The following is a 4,842-nucleotide window of genomic DNA, read 5'->3' as shown; positions in this document are numbered from 1 at the left end:
TTCTTCCAAGTGCCTTTGAAAATTACCTTCTGTTTTTTGTGGGTAAGGTTTTTGACATTTTTTTCCACTGTGTTTACAATCAAAATACTAAACTGGGATTGAGCAGATGTAAAAATAGTTGCAACTATATACTAAACAATACTTTGATAACACAATGCAAAACTACCTTTATTCTTCAAAAGGAAATCTAACATTTTACACTTCCAAGGAGGCAGGAATTTGTTCACTAATGATACTTGAAAAGAAAATCCACCTTCTGCAATTCCATTTAGAGATTGTAAAAATGCGCTTCAGTTCAGGTTTTTTTTGTTTTTGTTTTAGCCAAAAATTAAAGGCCTGTCTTGGACTAGGCTTCTTTACAAAGTTGTATTTGTTTGGGGAAGGAGAAAAGGGGAACGTATGCATGGAAAGAGCTTTCATAAGAATATGTAATTGTATTTAGAAAATCAACGAATTACTATATTTGAAAGTTATATATATTTAAATTGACATTTTAAAAATCTTACAGCTCTTTAGCTACTGTAGAGGTTATCACTGTTGTCTCTGTATAAGTAGAATATATATGAAGAGCCCTGCTGGATCAGGCCAAGGGTCCAACAGTGGAACCCAGTGTCAGGACATGAAGGCAATAGTCTCCGCATTGTTTACCTTCACATCTGCTAGTTGGAGGTGTGCTGTTCCTAAACATGGAGATTATTTTTTAGCATCATGCCTACTAGATAGAACTAGTCTCTATTTATCTTAGGCATTTTTTAAGCTATCAAATACAGAGGCCTTTGCCACATCTTGTGGAAGTGAATTCCATAAGTTTATTTTTGTTGTAATACTGTGAAGCCCCTGGTAGTTGGTTGGTTGTTTTTTTAAGAAAAAGAATAATGTGCATTATATACAAATATTGACACCTCTGTTCACTGCAATGATGATTTGCAAAAGTCCATTTGGAGGGCTTAATCCCAAAGTACGACTTTGCTGAAAACACACCTACATATGTGACAGAGCTACTTTGCAGAATATATATATATGCTTGTGTCAGTGGAGAGTGAGGTGACGTAAATTAGTTGATTATAGTTTGCACAGGTTAAAGTAGTTTGATCTACTAATTCTAAGGCTTTATTTTGAACATCCACAGGAAACCTTCCTGTATATTCTAACCTACAAAGTGTTATTTTCACTTCTTTCATTTATGGACCGCCACTAGATTATGACTGCCTCGTGGCATGAAACCTGTACAGTGAATGCATCATGGGAGGGCTACAGCAGTCTAGCCAAAAGGCCTGTAGGTGTCCTTTCATGAAAGACAGAGCAAATGAGTCAGTTTCTCCTGTTGCATCAGCAAAGTACTATTAATTGACTTAATCACTTAAGTCTCAGTCTGAGCAACAAATGATGTCACCCAGAAATCTCCACACTTTATATGAAACTGCCTTATACATATTACTGGTCCATCTGTCTTAGTATTATCTACTGTTATCTATTCTGGCACTCCAGGGTCTGGGGCAGGGTCTTTCCCAAACTAGTAACTTCAGCTCTTTATAAACTGAGTTGTCAAGGATTAAACTTTGGACCTGCTTGAAAAGCAGAAGGCCCCTTCACAGTTTATGTGTTGTGTGGAGATCAGCCTATCCCTATATAGTAGCTGAGAAACTTAAGACTGATGCAGCATCATCTTAGTGCATCCTTTTAATGCTATAGTTCAGTGAGAAATCGATTAGCAAACTAACAGCTCTGTTTCTACTGTTACTAGGTTTGTGTGTATTTGTTTACAGGCACAGACATCACTCGGGATAAGTAGCATAGGCTAACTTAGTAGTGTTCTTGCTTTCTGGGGCTTATGGTTTTCAAAATAGTTGATTTTCTTTTATTTTATTGGCCAGGATTGTGATTGGATAGGGGAAAGAATGGGGAGGGTTATGGGGGGTGGGGAGGAAAGAAGACGAATGAGTGAAGAGGCCAGACTTCAGGATGAAGTTTGTTCATGTTCTTGTTGCACCTTGAGTCTTTACTTGCTCCTGTGTGTTTATTTCTTTGACAATGCTTTATTACCTTTTCAAAAGAAAACTGAAGTCACTGGATGCTAGCAGATAGGATACTGCAAGATCAGATTTTATCTGTCACATCACATGTAGGCAGAATATATTTTTTCTGTTGCAGCTCAGAAATCCAATTTCACTCCTATTTAATTGACCTCACGTTCTGGAGAAAAGTGTCTCTCTCTTGCTGCACTATCTTTCTCTAGAACAGTTGTTAGTATTTATCTAAGCATCTGCTTTTCTTGTGCAATTTCCTCAGATCTTTGTTTCTCCCCACCATGAAATCATTTTTCCTGTTATTTATTATCCTGCAGTGATTTTAGAGGTTTTTGTAACTGAAATGTGCTGCAATTTCAGTCGGCTAAGTCGAAACAACCATCTTTTTGTCAAGTACAGTGTCAGAATTTTTGAATGACTTTTAAACATGGTAGAGTTGCGGTTTTAGGTAAAGGCACACAAGTAATGAAACTTGTTTGCTTGTTTTGGCTATGATCCTTATTATTTCAAGAACCCGAAGTTTTGATCTATGAGCCTCTTCATGCGGCTTCATGCTTGGTGTAAGAATCAGTGGAATATAAAACATGACTGATTTGGACATCTTTTTTCATGCTTCTAGAGTCTTTTGTGAGTTGCCCTTATGTATATCTCCCTTGTGGCAAGCTGCATCCTACATTGATAACATACACTGCAATGTAATGCAGCCTAATGCTTAGTTTCCAAAGCTAGGCTAGTTGGGCAGCACACCATGGCCATTAACAGAACCCTTTATGGGTGAGTGTGTTTTTCTGAGCTATGATTCAGTGTAAAGGATTGCTAAATTGGCTATTGGATCCATAGAGGCCACAGCCTCAAAGAGAGAGCGCTTCTACTTACACTAGAAGGAATACAATACAATAATTGTTGGAAGGGGCCTTGTATGCTATGTAGAGCTAGGTGCAGGACATCCAGATGTGGAACATCTGCAGCTGATTGTGGACCAGCCACTGCACCCAGCAAGGGAGAGCTGATCCCTAGAAAAATGGTTCTGTGAAATCCCATCCAGCAAAACTCCGCCTTTCTGAAAATAAATGATGACATGCATCTGGGGTTTTTCTTTGTGCTGGGGTATTTCAGAAACATAAAACTTGATACTGAATTGGAAACTAGCTACTCACAAATGACATGTTTCCGCATGTTTCCAGGATATATGTGGCCTGGAAGTTTTGAAAAGATGTAAAATCTGGATTTAGAAAAGAATCGTTCGTGCTTTCTTTCTTCAACTCCTTTTCATTATCACTCAAATATTGTCATCTTCGTTAAACCTGTTTGTAATTAGTTTTCTTTCCATAGTCTAATAGTTCTAAACATCTTCAAGGATATGAACCACTTTATTTAATCAGAGTTTCTATACCATTATTGTTACATATTTATAGATCCAAGATCAGGTCACTTAAAAAATAAATAACAATGATTGACCAATCCTTATATTACTGTGAAATATTTCAAGTGTCATCAAGAGAATATATATTATTGCTTTTTGTTTGCTAAGGTTCAAATAACAAAACTCTTGGTAGAAATATTAATTTTCTCCCCAAGAGCTTAAATTCATTGGTGTTGCACTTTGATTATCTGCACGAATCATTACAGACGCTGTAATATATTTTTGTACATGTTTTTAAGATGTCTCCTTTTTGTGTGTAACAGTTCTGGGAAATAAAATTTGCTGTTTAATAAAGTTACTTGCATGCTTGTGGTTGGTTTATTCATTTGTCTATTCCTGTGGAGGGCTGCTCTCCAGTGGTTAGAAGGAAGTATTGCAGGAGCTGGACTTCCTATATAAAAGTTCTAGAGCTGGAGCTGGACTTCCTATATAAAAGTTCTAGAGCTGATACAAACTCACTACTGAATTTGGTATTATTGCATTGTACCTTTTCTGGATTTAAGTTTCAAAAATATTATTGCCAAATTATAGACAGGAAATTGGAAGATTTCAAAATTTTACACCATAAACATAACATTTTCAAACCTTAAAAAAGTGCTTCTTTCAAACCTTGAGACCTCCTCCTCTCCCCTCCATGGGTTCCAATTCTATTTTTTCCCCTGCATCTTTTCCTGTAATCTATTATATAATCGTAAGTATCCAAAATCCATGTTACATTACAAGTGTCATTGTATTCCTGCCAATGATTTCAACTCAAAAAAAATTCCTTCCAGTTGCACCTTAAAGACCAACTAAGTTAGTTCTTGGTATGACCTTTCGTGTGCATGCACACTTCTTCAGATACACAGTGTGCATGCACACGAAAGCTCATACCAAGAACTAACTTAGTTGGTCTTTAAGGTGCTACTGGAAGGAATTTTTTTTGTTTTGACTATGGCAGACCAACACGGCTACCTATCTGTAACTGGAACAATGATTTCAACTGTTTACAGTAGTCTCTCAGATATGTTAGAAAATTATTCCAGTCTTTTAAGAATACTTGGTCTTCCTGATTTCTGATCTTTCCCGTCAGTCTAGCCATTTCTGCATATTCCATCAGCTTGGTCTGCCACTCTTCTCTGGTCGGTACTACTTCTTTCCATCTCTGGGCAAGAAGCATCCTTGCTGCTGTCATTGCATACATAAACAGTCTTTTATTTTCTTTTGGTAGTTCCGCACCTGTAATGCCTAACCAAAAAATGCCTCTGGTTTTTAAACAAGAGTTATCTTAAACATTTTTTTCCAGCTCATTATATATCATTTCTTAGAAAGCTTTTACCACCCCACATGACCCCCACATATGATACAACGTACCCTCCTTCCTTTTACATTCCCAGCACACATTTGAACTGG

The sequence above is a fragment of the Podarcis melisellensis genome (assembly GCF_964234715.1).
Source record: "Podarcis melisellensis genome assembly, chromosome: 1".
Taxonomy (NCBI): Eukaryota; Metazoa; Chordata; class Lepidosauria; order Squamata; family Lacertidae; genus Podarcis; species Podarcis melisellensis.
This window is presented reverse-complemented; position numbering follows the sequence as displayed.